This window comes from Gopherus evgoodei, chromosome 2 (assembly GCF_007399415.2).
Source record: "Gopherus evgoodei ecotype Sinaloan lineage chromosome 2, rGopEvg1_v1.p, whole genome shotgun sequence".
NCBI lineage: Eukaryota > Metazoa > Chordata > Testudines > Testudinidae > Gopherus > Gopherus evgoodei.
The window spans coordinates 224,271,976-224,294,821 of NC_044323.1; positions in this window are offsets into that span (position 1 = coordinate 224,271,976).

The following is a 22,846-nucleotide window of genomic DNA, read 5'->3' on the forward strand; positions in this document are numbered from 1 at the left end:
CCCTAAAAACCTCATTAATTTTTTTTTAAAACCATGTCCTATAGATTTGCCAGGTTTGGAGTGAACTAGCCCAAGAAAGCATTGAGTTTCTTCCAGTTTTCTCCCACATAAATCAGCCCTTATACATCAGACACTCAGCTAAGGTTCAAGAAAAGTTTTCCAAACTTTGCACAGGTGTAAGTGACTATACAAGGTGCATTATAGTTGTGAATCAAACCCAGCTGGCCCAGTAGAGGGAATGTTAGCAAAACAGGATACGAAACTTACACCATCACTGTGCTGTATTTTATCTAGACAGAAACTGATAATATCATCAAGTTAGCACTTTCTATATCTGCATTCACTTTTTAAATGTCTTCAATAAAGTCTTTGATCCAATATTACCTTCTTTAGTCCATCCTTATTTCTTTCCCCCTTTGCTGTTTAGGAAAATAACTGAATAATCTGAATATACTTCTCAACTCATAACAAGAAAGAAACAGATTCCAGTGTTAAAATACTCAGTACTGTCAGAACAACCAAAGTTTTCATCTTGAAGCTTTGGGCTCCACAGATCTTGTGCCTTCTAGTATACATTGACTCATTCCTCTAAAAGAAATTAACTAAAAAGTAGATTCTCAGCTGTTAAATGAGCCAGAGGGGAAGCTAATAAGATCTCATGAAAGAAACAGAAAGTGTATTCAAGATAGAAAATTTTGAACATATTGGGACAATAAAATTACATGGATGCCTATAGCAACTCTTGTTAAATTGGAGGTAAATTATATGGATTGTCTATTGTTCTCCCCTTCACCTGAGATTGCGAGCATCTCAGAGCACAAACTGTGCTTTTAAGTATTTGCAAAGCGCCTACCAGAAAGTGGGGCACTACTGCAAATAAAATAATGGTCAGTGAAGCTCCACCACTTTATATCGGCTGAGGAGCTGACCTTTTATGTGAAGTGAGTTGGAAGGAACTGTATTCTACATTGGGTATTCTATCAGCCTCTAAGAAAAAAACCCCATAAACAGACTTATCTTATCCTCCTAAAGGCACACTGCTTCCATGAACTTCACAACAGTAACCCTTCTTGGGATCGTGAAATCACTCTTGTAGGTCAAAACCTTAGGATCGTCCAGTGCATCTTGGCTTATTTATGTCTGCCCTGTCCTTGGGTTAGGAACTGTTTGTCTGTGTCTTATGTAGCACTAGACGTGTTGCCAGCACTTTAATACTGATGATACTGTTTTGTTTCACAGTGAGAAGCCGTAAAGGAAGACTAATGAATGTCCCCTTGTTTTGGCTGATATAGTAATATAACTACAGTGGCAGATGAGGACTGGAACTATGGTTTTACCTCTGTAGACAGAAAGAAAAAGATCAGACTTTGGAAGTGTTATGGAGAAGTAGCAACAGGATCAGGACGGCTGAAAGACAAGAAAAAGAGCAGAATCTATGGGCTTGAGCAACAGGGAGGATGGAGATATTGTGAACAGTGAAGGAGAAAGAGGGGGAATAAGGAATTCAGCTTCAAAAATGGTGGTAAAATGGACTTCACACTAATGCATCCATTCTTTATTAGTAGGTTTGAGGAAAAATTCTCTTCCTCTGCACTGCATCTTGCTCATCCCCTCCCCTACACTCTCCGATATCATTTTATTTGTGTTATGCTCTCCATCAATAATATTCTCCTCTTGTCCTTCAAGATACTACATCAAATTCAGATTTAATGTAAACAACTGCATCTCCCCTGGACTCATTTGCTTTCTAAAAGCACTCCTCTTCTCCCGTGCTTCTGATTCATTCTTTTACTAAAACGTGTCTGATGTGGTTTATGAAATATGCTACTGAAAAGTTAATTGTATTATTACTAGTTGTAATCTTATTATAGTAGTGCCTAAGGGCCCCATTGTGCTAGACACTGTACAAACACAGAGCAGCAGACTGTCCCTCCCCTGAGGCATTCACAATCTACACAGACAAGACAAGGGTGAGGGGTGGGTAGAACATAGCAGCATAGTCAACAATGGAATTGCAGTAAACATCATGTTAGTGCCATGATTTTTCTGGGGTGGTTTTACTTAGGAGGGGATCAATTATCTGGAAAGAAAAATGAAGGAAAGAGGCAGAGAGAGACGGGACAAGGGAGCAGAGTAAAGCTGAAAAGAGATAGTAGGGTGGCAGGGAGGGTAGGAGCAAGCCCTACCCCCCGCCCACTCACTATATTCCCCCTCCCTTGGTGGCTCACTGTCCCCCACTCACTTTCACTGGGCTGAGGAAGGAGATTGGGGTGCAGGCTCCAATGTGGGTGCAGGAGGGGGCTCCAGGCTGGGGCAGAGGGATTCAGAATGTGGGAGGGGGCTGCAGGTTGAAGTGCAGGAGGGCATGAGGGCTCCGGTTGGGGGTACCAGCTCTGGCATGGGGCCAGGGATGAGGGGTTTGGGGTCCAGAGGGGGCTCCAGGCTGGGGCTAAAGGACTTGGAGTGCGGGATGGGAGTGTTGGTTGAGGCAGGGGGTTGGGCTGCAGGAGGGGGTATGGGCTCTGGGATGAGGATGTGGGCTCTCGGTGGTCCTGGGGATGAGGAGTTCAGGGTGTGGGAGGAGGCTCTGGAGCAGAGGATTGGTGCAGGGGGGGCAAGGCCTCCAGCTGGGAGTGCAGGTTTTGGTGTGTTGGGGGGGCTCAGGGCTGGGATTGGGACACAGGCTTACCTTGGGCAGCTCCCAGTCAGCAGCACAGCAGGGTGAAGGCAGGCTCCCTGCCTGTCCTGATTCTGCACTGCATCCTGTAAATGGCCAGCAGGTATGTCTCCTAGGTGGCAGGGGCAGGCGGCTCTTGCTGGCAGGCATTGCCCCCTTCCCCCAGCTCCCATTGGCTGTGGTTCCCAGCCAATGGAAGTATGAAGCCGGTGCTCAGGGCAGAAGCAGCATGTAGAGCCCCATGCCCCTGCCCCCCCACCTAGGAGCTGGACCTGCTGGTTGCTTCTGGGGTGCAGCACAGTGCCAGGACAGGTAAGGACTAGCCTGCCTTAAACCTGCAGCACTGCTGACTGGACTTTTAATGGCCCAGTCGGTGGTCCGGACTGGAGCCACCAGGGTCCCTTTTCAACTAGGTTTTCTGTTCCAACGCCAGACACCTGGCAACCCTACATGGCAAAAAGAGGGGCAGCACTCCCTGGGTCCTAGTATCCCCATAGAATGTGTGTGTGGAGGGTCTTCCTGCATAGTTTTGAGTTCTGGGAGACTGGGGGAAGGAAGGCCCTGGCTGGGCCCCATTTCCCAACCTCCCTCAGTACAACAATCCCTGCTTTGACTGCTTCTGCTCCTACTGGCTTGAGTCTCTGTCTGTCACCTCTCTGCATGCTGACTGAAAGAAAACTGCATGCAGTTTCCAGACAGGACATTTATTTTTGTATGATTATATATTTATTCAGCTAATTTGTTGTATTCTGTCTGAATACCACAAGATAAATAATAATTGAAGAAGTCAGACTAATACCACTTCATGGTATATGCTTCAGGTTCATATTGGGAAACTGGTTGTGACACTATATTGTTACTAGTGTAGCAAAGACTGGGAGGACTGCTGTCCTCAAATTCGATTCTTGCATCTCAACCATGCAGAAGATTTCCCTTGAGCTCACTTCAACAGCTGCCCAGTAGCCAACTGGGACACTTGCTAGTGTGATAGCCTTGCTGCTTGAAAGAAAAGGGCGGTATTTAAGCTGAAATTCCTAGACAATGATGCCTTCCTAAGTGACAGGAGTATTTGAACTGAAACCTTTCTCAAATCCTCTGGGAGGTTAGTCATTCCAGTAGCCTAAGAGGTAAGCTAAGTGAGTTTCTCATTTCTTAGTTCACTCTTAACTTCTGAGTTGCTGCTTCAGACACTCCCAAATTATAGTCACAGCACTTTGTATTCTGTGACTCATAAGGCTTGAATTTTGCCAGACTCCACCCTTGCCACATCATGGAGCTCCAGAATCTACATTGCCATAAAAAAATGGTTTTAGCCTTGTTTAGATGAAGGAGACAGTTCACACTTACCAGAGCTATTCTCTCAGGCTGTCAGCAGACTCAGGAAGAGAACACAAAATTGTTAATGTTTCCAAGGTTTTCTTTGTAACCATAGAGCTAAAGCTATTTGCCCCTGGCAACTTATGCAATTGATTGAGATTTGTCAGTACAAAAATCTTGAATGTACTGAAATCATGAGAGAGAGTAAAAAACTGAATTTCATATAAAAATGAACAGAACATGGTCAAATTTAGGATTGCCCATGCAGCCTTAATTCAGACTCAGTTGTGTCCATCTGTGCACTAAAGGAGACTAGAGTCTTTGCGGAAATAGTATGTGGTCCTGTAATTAAAGACAGTATCATCATAATGCGTACATGCCAGGGGTTGAACTAATGCTGCACCTGCAAACATAAAATTGGCATTTTCTAACTGTTGCGTGCTTGGGTTGGCAACCTACATAAGGTTCTTTAAATAATTTTTGTAGGTTGGTTCCTAGGTTTTATTTTTTAAAGGAAAAATGTAAAGACAAAATTATGTGCAGCTGTAATAAGCCCCAGCATGCATCATCAACAGGATTTGAACCTGGAGCACCGCTGTAAAGACTGCTGCAATCTGAACTACAATATATTATCTGAGAGAAGGCTGTTATCCCAGACAGGGATGGACAGCTGGGACCAGGTGCTGGAACTGGAGGTTGGCAGTGGGTGATCCAGCCTCTCACACACACTCTCTCCCTTTCTTCACCTTGCCAGACTTGAAGGAGTTCTGCCCCATGTAATCTCCCAGAGATGGGGATGGGGTCCTAAGCCCACCTGCTGAGTCCAGGGATAGTTGAGAGTGACCCTGGTGCAGACCTCTCTCTCCCCTGCTAACCCCAAGAGGTGAGGCATTCCTGGTCCATTTAGTACACCCAGAGGGGAGCATGGGCTACTGGAGGCAAGTGCCAGGTCTGGGGAGAGCCTATCCTGTCTCTCTTCTCCTGTATCTATTACCACCCCTACTCCTGGTGCTACAACAGCTCTGGCAGCAGGAGTAGGGGTGCCCCCAGTGAAGCATGTGCTGCTGCTTTGGTGGTGGCATGAATCTCACCTTAAAATATGCCCACTCAGTTATTCTAAGAAACAGTCAACATTTTCCTGAGGACCATAAGCTGGAAAAAAGAAATGTCAAATTTGACAGTCTTATGTCTTGTCAAATTTGGTTAGAACCTCAAAGGACTTCTAACCAGAGTGCCTTCCTCTGCCAAATATCAAAAGCCTGCTGCAAAACATGGGGTTCAGAGGTCTTCTAAAAGGTAGCAAGATTTTTTTATAATGGAAAGTGTTAGGCAACAGAATTAGAAGGTGTTGCCACCAGCGCCCCCCTCCTCGCCCCCGTAATATATAGGTCCCCATTCAAGAAAGCATACCTGTTCAGGAAGCACTTAAAAATGTGTTTAACTTCAAGTATATGCTTAAAATGCCTTCCTGCTTTGGGGGCATAGAGAGTGATCTAGAGGGTAGGAGTCTTAGTACAGTGCATGACCAAAAACCTCAAGATTTATTTTAGGCACTTTAAACCTATGGTACATAGAAAAAAATTCATTACTGGAGCTAGAAGTATATCTGTAGCACACTAGCTGGCCAAAACATATCAGCTACATCAAGAGTCAATAACAGATAAATTGCATTAGAGTCAGCCTAAAGCTTGTGGTTTAGGACAGTTAGTCAATGCACTCCTGAACAGATGGTAACTAATCTATACACCATGTGAAGTTTACAGAATTTTAGGTAACCTGTTTATAAAAGTATGTTCCTACCGTGTAAGCCTTTGGAATGTTTGTTAAACAGAAGTAAAATGAAAAAATATATACTGGCAGCAATGAAAAAAACAATGCCCAAATAATGTGAGGCTTCCTTAATGCCATAGGGATCTTCAACTAACTACCCAAATTAATCCATTTGCTCAGAGTAACTCTCCTTCACACACTTGCACTAATTTAGGAAAATGCTCAAGTCAACAAGTGGTCCTGAAAGCTAACAGTGACCAGACAAGGAAAAGGTGTTCCAGAGCCATGACCTAGCTATTTATGATTATTATGATAGAGACCCTATCTACAGTCTTCCTAACATCCAAAATAGTAACTATTAACACAAGAGTTTTAAAGATTAATACCTTGATACTCACTCAGAAGCAAACTGGAATCCAGTGTTACAAACAGAACACAGGTATAACATGCTCAACATGGCTCATTTCATATTCTGCACTAGCTGAAGCTTCCAGGTGACCTACAAAGGTAGCCTCAAGTAGAGCACATTTAGTATAACCTAGATGTGACAAAGTCATGGACAAGTGTGGGGAGGGTTATGTTTGAAAGAAAGGCACACATTCTAGGTAATGTGAATGGTGGACTCACCACTAGAATATCTTCCCATGTGGCACCCCCTTACTTATTGCTGTTCTGATCCTGTGGTAGTCCGTCTCTTCCCATGACTAAGTCCCCCCCTTTCTGGGGTAACAAACAGTCAAATAAATTTCCAGATGTCCTCAAAAAAGGCTTCAAACCCAACGCTGGGTCCCATGGGCCTCATACCCTTTTATCAGGGTCTTTTCCACTGACCTTTTCCCCTTATATCAGGAAGACTGTGTGTCACATTCCTTGGCAGCTAGTAGGAAAACCCAGGCCCCATCACTCCTCTGGGCTTCAGCCCAGGGCCCCTGTGCTGTTTCAGGGTATTGGGATAGAGGGAGTGAGGCCCACCCAAAGCTAAAGGCCGGCCTCCTCAACTGAGCCCCCCCAAGCAAAAACCAGGGAAAACACATGAAGACAGGGATGGGAGTGAAGGCTAAAGTTTAAAACTCAGGGATCCTGAGGAGACCACTGAGCAGAGACTCCTCAACAGCACCCACACTGCTCCTCAAACATCTCTAAAGTGTCAGTGAGCATTGCCCAGAGGAACTTTGCCTGGAGGAGTCATCAGATGAGGGACCAGAAATAGGACTCACAGTCACAGAGCACCTCCCTTCTGGCTTCCTCCTCGTGGTCATCTTGTCGAGTTCCAGGAGAAGGCTAACAAGGAGGAGATGTGAGACCATGGACGGGGTGTGAATGACTTAGGAGGTGTGGGTAAAAGTGCATCCAGAAGCTCTTGCTGAGGTTCAGGAGGACCCAGAAGAAGCGCTTCAACCTGACACACTCTACCCAGGGACCCTGTAGTGAGCAGGTATGGTCTGTCTATATTCATACCCACCCCCTGGTACATACCTGGGCTTCTTCCTTTCTGAGACTGTCAGCAGGCCTCTCCAAGCTCACCCTTCTTGCAGAACTAAGGGTCACAGAGATCTCTCCTGATATCTCCCCCCAAAAAAATCCCAAACTAAGAATATCATCTTAACCCAACTTCTGACTTCCTCAGGCTTGACCTTTCATTCCTTTCTGCTGCTCTGTTACTTAACTGAACACCTCCCAGGATTCTTTTCCTTGAGATCGACATCCTGCCCCTTTTTCAGGGCTAACCACAGGAGCTTGTTCCACTCCCAGTGGCTGCTTTGACTCTATTGGCCTCCTGCAAGACTACCCTACTCCAGAGAAGATCTCAGGTACAACTCTCCCTCTGGTGTCTCCACTCTCTCATCCCAGAGAGTGACTGCAGAGTTTCTCCCTGCAGCCCTTTCCTGCTCCAGACTTCCTGCCTTTAAACTGACCACCCAGCTCCTTTCCCAGCTGGGCTTCATTCTCAGTTAAGGCTGCCTCTTTCTCCAGGTGCAGCCCGACATGCTAACTAGCCTCTCAGGACCACATTAACCTTTTCAGAGCCTATGTGCGCTACACACCCCTTCACAACTGTAAAAAAGCAATCTTGGCCATGCTGCCACTTGTGGCTCCAAAACAACCCATAGATTATAAAACTTTGAGGAAAAAAGATTGCTTCATAGACATTCCCATCCCCACTCTCATCATCTCTGCTTTGTCGAGACTGGTCTTCAGCCACCTTTCCCTCATCTGATCCCCAATTTCATGTGAGAAGTGTGAAAGAGCAATTGCACCACCTGGATCTGATGACATACACAGAGTTAAGTTTCAGAGAGGTAGCCATGTTAGTCTGTATCAGCAAAAATAATGAGGAGTCCTTGTGGCACCTTAGATACTAACAAAATTTATTTTGGCATAAGCTGTCATGGGCTATAACACACTTGTTTTTACAGAGAGCTAAGTTGCCAGCCTACTGATGGCACTGCAGCCCAAAATGTCTCAAGTCTCCACCAGAGAATTTACAAACAGGATTAGTGACAAAATAGAACCCTGCTGATCCTTACATGAGAGATCCCTCAGAGAGAATGAGCAATTTCCCCATGCCCAATATCTGGGACCTCTTCAAGGGAAAGGAATGGAGCCAAACAGCCTTCCTCAATCTTGCCAGTGTCAGTCATGTCATGCCATGCATCCGACAAAGTGGGTATTCACCCACGAAAGCTCATGCTCCAAAACGTCTGTTAGTCTATAACAGAGGTCAGCAACCTTCCAGAAGTGGTGTGCCAAGTCTTCATTTATTCACTCTGACTTAAGGTTTTGCGTGCCAGTGATACATTTTAATGTTTTTAGTTCTATATTATAGAAAGAGACCTTCTAAACTATTGTTGTATGTAAAGTAAAGATTTTTAAAATGTTGAAGAAGCTTCATTTAAAATTAAATTAAAATGCAGAGCTCCGCAGACCGGTGGCCAGGACCCGAGCAGTGTGAATGCCACTGAAAACCAGCTCGCGTGCTGCCTTTGACACTCGTGCCATAGGTTGCCTACCCCTGGTCTATAAGGTGCCATAGGACTCTTTGCTGCTTTTACAGTCATGTCAATAACACCCTATGATTAATAGTGTCAGACCATGCTGGTAGATCTAACAAAATCAGAATGGACAGATGACTTTTGTGTATTATTAAGAAGAAATAATCAAGAACAGTATGGTTGAGGGCTAGGAAACTCAAACTTACCTACAGTGCCAGAACTCACCACAGTCTTCCCAAATACCTTACCCATACAAGAGAAGATTTGAAGTCTGTAGGATTATCCATGTAAAGTGATGATTTCTCAGTTAGCATTGTGGGGGTTTTGGTGTTGTCATTATTTCCTCACAGCTGATGCTCCCTCCATCACAGTTCTCATGGAGAGGTCTAATGTGTAAATTACATTAACCCAATGGGAACCTGAAGCATAGGGAGGATAACAATCCATGTACACATGCACTAGTGTAACTTGGCAGAGTAACACCACTGAAATCCTTATGTCTAATATCAGCCATCTTCACCTTGAGGAGCACATTATGAGACACACTAGGTTACATATGAAATAGATATGCTGAAGGGAATCACTGTGCATGAGAGTAAAAAGACAAGTTTACGTGCCTCTGAAATTCTCTGATTAACCTCATTATTAATATCAGCAACCCTTGAATAAAACCCATGGCTTTGATTCGGTGATGTGCAATTAATTACTCCACTGGCAAAATTTTCTAATGGAATAAAGAAATGTTGATCTGACTGAAGTCATAAAAGATGAAGAAACATCTTCTGAACAGCCATAAGCCACCATGAATGTTTAAGCAGCATTAGCAGCTAACTGATGGATAATAATCCAATCAAATCTCAAATACTGAACTCTAGTGACTGGCTTTTTATGATTTCTAATCTTCCTCTGGCACACACCTTAATACATTTTACATATAAAAAGGAAACAAATGCATTGAAAAAAGTCTGCACAGAAAATTAAGAAATGAGATTGTACTGATGGAATGATTTCAGCTTGAAGAGATAGTCAATTTATCTAAAGTTCTTGAATTGCGGCTACTACTTCCAACTTGAATGGAATAATTACAATAGGAGGACTGCACTAAATAAATAAACAATGTGTAATTATCCTATGGTAAATTTACCATCAAACTGTGATAAATTCTTGCTAAACTGAGACTTAATAATGAGGTTTGTAGCTAATAACTTTCACCTGTACTGAATGTATCTGCATAGTATAGATATTTTACTTAGCATTAAATGCCCCAAACTCTCTCAGCACAGAGAGGGCTCAGTGCAAAACCTAAGATGGATTCTTTGGACTTCTGAGCTGAAGAAGTGTTCCGTGAAGCATGAAAGCTTGCCTCTTTCACCAATGGAACTTGGTCCAATACAAGATATTGCCTCATCCACCTTCTCTCTGAAGATTGGAATTGCTAAAGAAATGACTAACCCCTGGTCAGGATTAGAAATGGTTCTTCCCATGATATTACACAGAACACAGGAAGGAGGAGAAGATATTGGATAGGTTAGTGAGATCAAGGAAAGCACATAAAGATGAAAAAGCACAGGAACTTGTGTTCAAGAAAATTCCAGCCAAAGTTCCTAAATATACCATCACTCAACATTGACACTCCCTTCTACCAAAAAACCCCAACTAACTACCCTCCTAAAATGGAAATAAATCAAATTAAAAAATATGTAAAAACTGACCTCAGAGTTTTTACCCTGAAAACGGAGAAGTGCCAGAGATTCATAAAGTCTGCTAGGCACTTCACTGTTGCTATTAATTGTGCGTGGAAGGCACTCAGCTAATATGGTGACGGGAGACAATATAAAACCCTAACCAGATATATAATATCAACCATAAATAGGACTTGTTCCATTATACTTTGTGTTGTCAAAAGATGCTTTTAGTCTTACAGTTATAAGTTGTGCTCAAGCAGCCATATGGCCAAACGTAACCCTGACATCACTATGCTTTTGTGGATGTTTCCATCATGCTAGATAATAAACACGCACAGTAGAAGTACAGAAGAAATATGCACCTGAGTAAAATATTGATGAGGGACCAAAATGTGTAAAACTCTGTTTAGTGGTTGTCATTTTCTTCTCTTCAGATATTATACTAGATTCCCCTTTAAAACATTTCACAACTGTACTTTGCTTTTACCCAAATAATGATTTGGGGAAGCAAGGACATTTTATTTTAACTGCATCCCAAATGGGAACCCTTAGCCACTGAACGGCTACTAACAGTGGGTTCAATACTTGTGAACATAATTATTATTAGTCATGTGAATGAGCAGAAGTTATTTTCCTTCCTTTCAGTGGGTACTCTGGTAATGGAGGTTCAAGAAAAATGCATAACAGATGCTCAAGGTAAAATATGTTATAAGTCTCAGAAGGCTTGTCTTGTGTGATCCGGAGCCTGTGGAGATAAGGTACTTGGCCACCTGCGTTAATAACAAATGGAATGTGGAAGCAAAGGCTGTGCTTTAAATAGTACAATAGAAAGTGCAACCCCCGTTTGTCCCTTAAAAAGTGGCTGTAATGTAAGGTGAATGCCAAGCTAATCTCCTAGTGCCTTGCAATAGAAAATAAGAAAGCGAGAGATTGATGGCAACTCACTCTGTGTACCGCAGTCTCCAATTACTGTTAACACAGAGAAAATGTGAGATTTTACATACTCATTTTAAGTAATGCAGTACTTAGAGTGCTATGTGCATATTGCTGGGCTCTATTCAAATTCATTTCCTAGTTGTCAGCTTTAGATTCATTTACTTCAAATTTATTTACTTCCACCTTGTGGGGTTCATACACCACTCATATTCAGAATAATGTGTCCATATCAGGTGCCCCGTGAACCCTTAAGAATACACGAAATATACATTTTCAGTGCTGTTTTTGGATTAAATTATATTTTCAATGCAACATGTGTCCCTAGACAAGGGGAAACGACCACACAATCGTTATTTTACAACAGCAGCCTTAAAGTCTATCCTGTAAAAACCTGGATATAGTTTACATTTCAAATGCTAAAAGTTAAATGAAATACAAGCCGAGCCAAATCCCCTTTACAGCATTTGGGAAGAGAGATGTGTCATGATGGCTGGAGTGGTTCATGACTGAGTGCCAAACTCAGGGCAGACTGTCAAAAAGCAGGCAAGACACCCCAAACTGGTAGTATGTTCTATAATTAGACTTCACCAGCCCAGTAACATATGTGAACTCCTGCAGCACTATAGCAGTCTTAGCTTGGAGTCACAGAAAGTCTCCTTGCACATTCCAGTCTAGTCTATCTTGCCACCCAGGTAAGCTGGACTTAGTGATAAATGGTCATTTACACCAAAGATCACAAAATATTCAGGTTGATCCCAGTCCCAAGAGACCAGTCACTTATTCCAGGTTAAACATATCTTTGATCTTGCACTAAAGACAACCCTATAGTAAACTCACTAAGGATTTATTGACTAGGAAAAAGAAGAGACTTAGTTACAGGTTAAAGTAGGCAAGATATATACACAAATAAGTTACAGTCTATGTTCCAAAATGTGACAGAGATGTAGTAAACTGTCAGCACTAAGTGTCTTTTAGTGCTAATCCAGGTTGACCCTGGCTATCTCTGCTTTTGTTTCCTAGCTACAGTCCAGCGAGTCCAAACAGCAAAGAGATGGAAATAATGATAACTGACAAGAACATTATTCTTCCAGCATTCAAGCTCATGGGATGAGCTTTTTCACGTGTAGCACCTTTATGAGTATAAGATGACCATCAATCCAGTCTTTGTATTGTGATGTTTCACAATGGGCCACTTATTTTTTATAGTCGTTCTTGATGAGTGGGGGAACCATTCCTCCTGTCTGGGTTCACAGGTTCAGATCAAGGATTTTTACAGTTATAAAGCAAAAAACTTAATACTACCTTATAGCATCGGATACAGACTTTACAAGTAAGATTAATGTACACAGCAACTTACAAGTATTTTATACAGTCTAAACACTAAATGCACCCTTACAAGTCTAACACCTATCTTGAATAATACTAACATACAGGTTAGTTGGTCAGGTTTCCAGCTATGAATTTTTCAGTACTCAGCTTTACAGCCTTGGTAAGACTTGGCACTTGGTCTACCAGCATCACAGGTTTACTTGATTACATGGTGATTTAGAGATTGCAAAACATTCTCTATATAAGAAGAGAAGAATTTCCCCCATTGCCAGTGGTCCATCTAGTGCAGTATCCCATCTCCAACAGTTGCCTGTACCAGTTGCTTCTGAGGTATAAATTAAGTTATAATGTGGATGGGTAGCTTATGTCCAAACCAACCCCAACACTTCCAGAGGTCAAATTCAACTGAGATTTAAGCATGTGCAAATTCCAATTATCTTTAACAGCCTGAATAGATCTATACATTCTCAGTGCCAGGTTTACAATGGCTCCATGGAGCTGGGCCCATGGCCAGGAGAGGCCATGGCCTGCTCTGCTTGCACTGTGCCCCAAGACTCCTCTGACTCCCCCAAAGCACAACTTGCTCATCTCGGCCTTCCTGCCAGCTGGCCAAGGGCTCCTCTCTGCCCCCTGGTCCCACTCCCCGCTCCTCTCAGACTCCTGCTCCTCTCAGTGCACTTCTGGCTCTGGACAATCTCTGCTTCCCACCACCTATGGATCCTCACCTGTCTCCCCGGTGCTGAGCTGCCTGGGACTGGTGCAAAAGCCTGGCCAGTCTCAGCCAGGTGTGTGTGAGGGGAACAGTATGGAGGGCTTGGTTGGGCCCCTCCAGGCAAGTGTGTCTTGAGGGGTGGTGTTGTGCAGGGCACTGTGCATTTGTGGGTGAGTCTGGGGGGGTGCTGGCCATAGGGAGTTGTGGTGTAGGCATTAAAGAAGGTTTATATTAGAAATGAAAGTGATTCCCCATCATTGCTCCCCCATAATTTAAATCTCATAGCATTACCAAGTAAAAGATCTCTTGGATTTATTGTTAATTTACAAGCTACCCTCTGTGTAAAGCTTGTAAGCCATTGATTGCATCTGTTCTCAGAAAGATACTTGATTGATATGTAAAACTTGCAGTCAGTTGACTCTGTTCTCTGAGCATACTTTGTAATTGATACTGTGTGAACAGATGCAGTAAGCCATTAATTAACTCTCCACTCAAAACGATACATTGTAATGGCAACTGCTCTTAGAGAACACAGAAAAAAAAACTCTCCCTCTGTAATGAAAGGATAGGTAGTCTCAAATAAATTAGTAACACTCCAAAAGTGGTGGAGACAGTAAAATACATGTGACTAAAAGAAGGAATGTATGTGAATGAATGCTTTGTTTACATCAGTGATCAGGGAAGTGCCAGCCTAGGAATGCAGTATCTGTCGGCCGAAGAAAGCATCAAGAGGGAACAACCAGATGACCACCGGAGGGCAAACTGGAATCCACCCCACCATCTCAAAGGATGAGAAAAAACCAACATCTGACATCAACATGGAGCCATCAGGAATGTGCCACTTGCTGATTGATTCAGTAACAGCAGGATGAAGCAATTCCCATAGACTGACATAGGAATAAATTCCTATAAAAATGGACTCTAAAGACTAAGAACTTTGAGTCTCTGGTTCCACTACCACCCTCCAGGAGCATGAGGTGTGCATCTGACAAGGACTCAGCTCCACTCTTGTGGACAGGATACCTGGCCAGTATTCTGTCACGAGCAACTTCCAGGCTGGTAACTATAACTGATTAATGCAGAACCTGTGTAAGTGTTTGTGTGAATGAATAATGTAACAACTGTCTGTTGTATTTGCAGTAAATGTCGCATTTTGCCTTATCCCTCTTATAAGATCCTATTGGTATTATTTTATTAGTATAATAGTAAGGGATTGGGGGTTGTGTGGTGTGGCATAGACCCACTCCTGAGGGGAAGGAGCATGCTGGTAGCACAGGGCCAGGCAGGCCACTGTGTGTCTGGCAACTGCCAATTTGTAAATAGTGCCCTTGCGTTGGGCGGAGCAGGGCCACCCCTGCCATGCCATGCCTCTTTGCCTCTGGCTGGCCCCTCACTCCAGGAACTGACCTCCCCATGCCATGTTCTATTGCCTCCATGGGGGCCCACAAATATGTTTGGCGCTGGGCCCAAAAAAGGTTAATCGAGCCCTGTTATAACATTCTGCTAAATGAATGTACTGTAGCAGATAATCATACTTGAAAAAATATCCACCACTATAATTGACCTGGTTATCTATGTTTTAAATACATTAGCATATGTATTTCCACTCAAGAAAACACTCCTGTGTAGCCTACAGGTACAGATATTTGCTAACTAAGGCAAAGGTATAAGATAAGACTAATGTAATGAACCCACCTGGCCTGTAAGACAAGAGCTTAGCTAAACAAGGCATAAGGCCCAAAAGCTTTAGGGCTTGTCTACACATAAAATGCTGGAGTGGTACAGCCACACCAATGCTGCTGCGCCACTTTAGTGCTTCAGTGAAGATCCTACCTGCACCAATGGGAGGGCTTCTCCCATCAACATAGGTACTCCACCTCCCTGAGAGGTGGTAGCTATATTGACAGGAGAAGCCCTCCCAATCAATCTAGCTAGGTCACTATAACTGCATAGCCCACCCTACAGTAAACTCACTAAGGATTCGTTGACTAGGAAAAAGATAGACTTATTTACAGGTTGAAGCAGGCAAGATATAAACACAAATGAGTTACAGTCTATGGTTCCAGAAGATGACAGATATAGTAATCCGTCAGCACTGAATGTCTTTTAGGGCTAACCCAGGTTGACCCTGAGCAATGTAGTTATACTGACATAAGCTGCTAATGTAGACCAAGCCTTAGCATAAGCAATCAAATATCACAGGATAGAATGCTGTAATGACTAAACTGCTGACAGGTAACTACAAGGGGTTAGTTTATACCAGCTTAGGATATTTTAAGCTAGGAACATCAGCAGATATTTGACCAAAAGAGTGCCATGGAAACTAATTGACATATATGCCAATAAGCGTGAGGTAAACGAACTAGTTAACTATGGAAGAAGTGTACAACATTAGTAGGGTGAAGAAATACAAAGGAAAAAGGGAACAAACCCCTACTGAATATGCATTAGGCACAGTGGTGTCAGTGTAACACATTATAAAAGCTTTATCCCAGCCTGTGTGCCATGGGAGATGTAACCCTTGGTAGGTGCCAGGATGATGACCCTTGAGTGTTAATTGGGAATGTGTATGTGATCGATATATTTAATACACAATCAATAGATCAGACAATACATGCCTAAATGGAGAGTGGGATAAATGTTTTTAGGAAATTAATGGCATAACAGAATGACGCATCATCCTTACTATGAAAGAGTAGTTTTTAACATTTGTTGTTAATATTCTGAAAACAGATCAAAATCACTTCATTCTTGCAAAGCTGTTACCCCAAAAATTCTGCCAATTTCTAAAGTGTTGATTACTCCTTCAAACAAACATTTTTCTCAGTAGAGCTAACAAGACGTCTATAATTTAAGACTCATTAAACATGTCTTTTGACATAAGTGGGGATTCAACCAATAAATTATGGCTTCAATACTGCAAAGATTTATGCACTTGCTTATGTTCATGCTTGGTAAGTAGTCCCAGTTTCTTCAGAGGAACTGCTCACAGTAAGCAAAGTTAAGCATGTGAATATTTTTTTGCAGGACAAAGGAATACAGGGTTAAAACTAGGATAAATGGGTAAACCTAGAACTCTGGGCAATGGAAAGAGAAGGACTAAAGCAAAGCTCAGTTTGAGAAAAGTTTGAGTGTCCCACCTTTGGCCAATAGGAGGTTTTAAACAGAGAACTTCAAAAAGGTAAATGTATAAGCCCAAATCACTTGAACAAAAGGACTTGGCACCCTAGCTAGCAGTTGTATCTAATCACTAGACGGAAAAGATCCACATTTAGCATGGGCTATATAAGCAACATTTCTGGAAAGAGCCCCTATCATCACTGAAGGAAAGGCATCATCTTGTCGTTGGATGCTAATGAACTGAAGTTAACAGTATGTTTCTCCACAGTGAAGGAACTATCATGTTCTATGCTCCTGGGAACAATCTTCTACCCAGCACTGCATTTGTTAGATCACTTAAATTGACAAAGACACAAAACATTCTCCCACAGGATGCTGTATTCATGGGATTTGGCTTAAACAGTTCATGTATAATCTGTTTGGTGACAAGGAAGAGCAAAGATTTTGTACTTTGAAATATACTCAGAGGGTTTTGAAAATTTAGTGTCTCTTGAATTATTCAGTCAAAAATGCTTCATTTGCTTGTCAGACCTTCCTTGAAAATGCCATATGTTTTGCTAATCATATCTGTAGATTTTGCTGGTTCACGATGACGTTGGAATTTTAAGTTCTTTCAGCAGAACCTCATCTGTTTCTTCTATTTTCTTAAGATTTTGGTTCTCAATTCTGCAGACAACTTCAGTTTTAGCAAAGTCTGAAACAGTTTTCACATTAATAAAATCAAGCTCACTTTATTAGACTTGATAGAGACAATTCCCTACTTTGATAATTCTGGTGACTTGTTAAACTTGTGTTTGTAAGCAGAGAGAAGTAGCACATTCTTATAACGGAGTGAAAAAATGTCATCCCCAAAGCAGCAGTGATCTCTGTGTCTGTTTGTGAGATCTCTGCAACAGGAGTATATTGTAATTTAGATTGGAGGATTAACATTGAGAGTATACTTGGCACTACTCATAACCCACCGTGTTATGATGCATGAGAACAAAAGTAAAAACTGCACAGTGATGAGGCTATGATATTAGCTTGACTACGCTGAAGAGCATAAACATTAGATATTTTAGCTAAGGGTGAAATAATTTCATTATAATTATCCACTTTTAGGAGCTTCAGCATGTCAACTGCATCTGATGTCCCTCCTCAGTAATTTCAGAGTAGCAGACTTCCCATAAAAAAAATCATCCTTCAGTAAAATTTGAAGAATTCACAGTACTTCGCAGATTCTATGGTGCAAGAACGTTGAGATAAAGCACCACCATCATATTCCTGAAAGCTCCATATGATATTCCTGCAAATTTGTTACACACCAGAAGTGCAAGATTCATGCAAAGCAGGACTTGGCAAAGAGGCTACTATCGGTATTCAGGTTTAGCGACAATCTGTTCTAGGATAATATGAATTAATCATAATATCAGATTCAAAAGGTAAAACCCTTGGAGTGCTGAGGGAAACTCCAGAGTAGATAGAGGGGAAAAAATGAATCAAAAGCAGTTATTGTTTCCATAGCCACATCAATGCAACAGATAAACAGATTACTGGCATAATACCAGGGTAAAAGCTGCAACTACTGTACCCTCTCATCTCAACACTGGAGGTTATGGATGGCAGGGTATAATGAGAAAATATAGCAATCAAAAGAGTAAATTTTTCTCAAGACCAGTGTACAAGGTACAGCTGTACTGTTTTTAATAGCTTTAACTGATTTAGTTATATCAATGCAACCCTCAAGTTGGATACTTACTATGGTTCAGCTTAAACCTGTTCCTTGTCGATTTAAAAAAGCCACTCAAATTGACATAAGGCTATGTCTATACTAGTGCTAGGGATGCGAGTCCCCTGCTCATATACACATACTCTTGCTAACTTTTGTTAAGCTAGCACTAATATAAATAGCAATGTAGCCATAGTAGCATAGGTAGCAGCAGCATGGCTGAGCTATGCCAAGTACATGCCCGCCAGTTTCTGGGAGGAATTTGCACTGAACGCCAAAATAAATTTAAATTTACACTTTTTGTTAAGCTGGTGATACTCTCACAAGTGATATTCCCTTAGTGATATGGGAAACTTTGGTGGTATTGCTTACATCTATTCTAGAGAACAAGAACTTCCATTACATCCTTCCACCAGGGCACTAGCGGAGCACACAATGCCCAAGAATAGGGATAAGGGGCAGCGCCCTGACCCACCACACCAAGGAAAAGTGCGGGACCCACCACAATAGCATTGGTCGTCTGCCACCTCTGCTTTGCATTATATTCTGCAGCAATGCAAGAAACCTACAGGCCTGAATACTGTAAGACATTAGCTTCAGCCAGTTAGCATAAGGCTTGAGGCGTATGAACTTTGAACAGACACACTTTGCACAGATAAACAGCCCAACAGAAAACTCCATGTATTTGAGGAGCTGAAAATAGAGTTTAAGGGAAGTTCTAACCACAGGTAGATGACTGTGCCACAGAAGTGTTCTGGCAACAAACTGACATACATAACAGATACATGAGATACATCTAAGGCTAGCCTGCTTGCTTGCCTATATATCTTTTCATATAACTTTCTTATTTTCTTATGAGTTTGATTATTTGTGTTATTATATTAGGTTTATATGAGAATATATTTTGGCTGTAACACAAGGGACCTGCCGGCCACATCCTGTGTGTTGAGCTAAGGCAAAGGTAGTATGCATTTGTTTGGGACCTTTCAACTAGATAGATGGTGATGAGCTAAAGCATAAGGTCCATATATGGCTCTCACCTTTAACATGGAGGATGCATTAAAGCAGGCTGGCATACGGGCTTTCCTAAGTTCATACCCCTTTAAACTTAAGAGGTACACCACAACTTGGAAAGAACTGAAATAACCAGTTAGGACAAAAATAACAAATGTGATACCTAATCACAAAAGAACTGTGGTAACAAACTGATATATATGATAATCAATTGAGATCATTGACATACTAACCTATAGGACAAAGACACTCCAACATTAGTAAGGTGAGGAAATACAAATGAGGAAAAGGGGTGGGGGGTCAGGGGGAATCCCCTAATGAATATGAATCAAACATAACGGTGTCAGCATAACATTCTAAAAAGTAGCATCCAGCCCAGTGGTAGGAGGCGGCGGTGTAGTCCTTGGGAGATGCCAGTATAATGGCTATGGGTCATGATGAGGAAGGTAATGAGGAAGATGATGCTAACACTTCAGGTTGTTCTACAAGGGATGTAAGTAATGGATGAGCAAATATAGATTCTGTAGTAACTCTACCTACCTTACTGAGTTGGGGTGTTTGTGACTGTGCTAAATGTATTAATAAACTATATAAATATAAAATAGTTCTTAGTGTGAGTGTTGCAACTGTGCATATCGAGGTTCCTAACAACATAATGATTTAAATAATACTGGACCTGATCTTGGGACAAGAACCTGTCCACCTTCAAAGTGATAACTAGGAATTCTTAAGTAATCAATATTATTACTACACAATCTAAAGATTGGGCAACAGGATAAGTTCTGTTTATGTTGTACACAGTCTTCCTTCATGGGAGATACAAAGATAAACATTGAAACTTCTCCTCTGAACATCTGCCACCATATGAGCTATGTAAATAAACTTGGGTACATATGCTTCAGACATACAGATTGTAACAGAGACAAAATATACTTTTCAGTCTGTCCTCATGTTGACAAACTGCAAGTTGTACTTGTCTAAATGCCATTAATTCTAGTGGGAATTGTGAAAAGTACATCTTCACATTGAGAAATGAACGTTCATTTCATTCTTTTAGCACAATTGCTAAAATAATCCTGCTTCAGGTTTACTCCTGGCTAAATGCTATAAAATCTTCCACAATTTATCACAGATTCTGATTCAGAGAAAGTCTGGCTAGGTGAAATTTAAAACAGACTTATCAATGAAATAGTTTGCACAATTCAATGAGACAAATAACTGGAGTTTGATCAAAAAATTTCCACTGAAACTGTTTTATGGGGAAAATCAGGTTGTTGATTAAGCTATTTTTTATGACAAGTGTCTGCTCTGCACAGAAAACTGAATTTGTCAAAAAATAACTACTCATATACTAAATTTTGATTCAGCTGAATTTGAATTCCTGCTAAAAATTCAAAATTTTCTGTGAGGGAAAAATACCTTTATAAATTACGTAACCTTTCCTTCTCTTTCCTTTCCATGAAAATTTTTAGCATGTTACTTAATTCATTCACACCGTGAATATAAATTACTGACCTCTAATTAATTAGAAGATCTTAAATGTGAGGCTAAAATTAACCATTAAAAGCCTGATAATGTGGTGAACTCCCTCCTCATCTGCTAGTTGAATTATTGGGAGTTGTGATATGTCACACCTTAATCATAAGGGAGATTGATTTTTATTTCATCTCTCTAAACACATTATATGTATTCAGATTACAAAAAGTTATACTCATGTCATTTGGAAGGGATTAGTATTTACTGACCCCAGGAATTCACAGGAGCCACTTAGCACTTCATAGGGTCTACCCCTTACACCATATTTAATGTGTGGGCCTTGTCAGATATTAGCAGAGGTCTTTCTTGATAGACATTGTATATCATCACACTGTAGTGGGGTGACTGCCCCACTCACTGAGAATGTAGGATGCAGCAGGCCAGTGCTTCCAGCCATTGGCTGTGAGGAGTGGCCATCATAGACTACACCAGATCCCTGACAAGAGGGATTAGACTTTAGGGGTGTGGTTGCACATGGTGGCTGGGGCATAGGAAGACTGCTGATCACGCCCCCCAGAAGAGGGTGTGGATGGACTGAGGGGCACTGCTAGAGAGCAGTGGTCCTGAAGAGGACGCCGCGAGCTGGAGAGCGACATGGGTTCAGACGCCAACCAAGGGCAAGACAACGGGCTGGACACCACCAGGAGAGGGCGCTCCACTGGACTGAGCTAGTTCCCGGAGACAACCAGTAGGAGGTGCTGCAGTGGTGAGTCCCAACCACGTCATGTACACTCAGGCTATTTATTTGCTAGAGCTCTTTTAAGACAAAGATTTGTGGGGGGGGAATATAAAGGTTCTCCAACTCAGCATCCTCTCTTTCTTCAAACACGAGCTTTGCTGTTGTCTTTCTAACAGTAGTATCTGATATGAACAGTATCAGGAACAGGAATCAGCCATTTCCTGGCCCAAGAGAATACTTTAGCTTCACCTTAAGCAAACCTTGTTCTTTCCACAGCAACAACCTGAATATCATCACAGTAGTTATGCTCTGCTCTTAGATAACCATGGCACAAAAGACAACTCCTAATAAAACCAGGGATTTTAGAAACCCTTAACAAAGCTCAGCTGTGTTTTAAAATGGGCAGGATGAATTAAATAAATTAACAGCAAAATTAGGTCAAAGCTTGGAAGTGTTTGTTTTTCTTGAGGAGCTAAAATATTAATCAAGGTTTCTTTAGAATGCACATATGGTGCGTGATGGACTATCAAAGTTAATATTTTAATAAATCACAAGCATAAAACACAGACAGAAGATTTGAAAAGTTTAGACAGACCAACAGAACTGCTTTTGTGTTCGAATAGTTCACCCCTGCACTTACTCTGCCACTCAGGAAATAAGGAAATCAAAGGAAAACTAAGAATGATGAAAACATCACAAGGTCCACTGGAAAAAAAAAATTAAAAAAACCTCCCCTAAACTCAAAATGTCAACTCAACCCTAGAGTAGAAAAAAAGAGTTACTTCTGTGATGTTGTGAACAAATCCATATGTAACCCACCATTGCATGTCCTCCTGCGGCCATTCTTGTCTAAGATTTTCATTAGCAAAGTGATTTGTTACACATATAGCCTTTAAACACTTAACATTATGGGTTGCGATGAAGTTCCCATATGAGCAAGAAAATTAAAAAGGTAAGGAAAATGCAGTCTGAGGCTGAGATTCCTGCCCCAGAAACCAGCACTGTTATTCCAGTTTGGCAGTTGGCAGACAATATGCCCCATAAAGGAAAGCTGAAATATTTCATATAAAATTAACATTTAAATATTATCTTACATATTAATATAACTAATTATTATTATACACGTTTCTAAATGCCCCAAACAAGATTGTGGTCTCACTGTGTTAGGTATTATACAAATGTGTACAGTCTCTGCCCTGATGAGCTGATAGTCTAAATAAACAAGAGAGAGAACCTTGCAAACTGAATTAGAGAAAGATTAAGTTACTTACCAGCCTGGAGCTCCCCTGGCTCTCTCCAGCCCTGCTTCACTGCCAGCATCCTTTTTGCAGGCAGCCAGTCCCTGCTCTCTCTCCCAGCCTAGAGAGAGA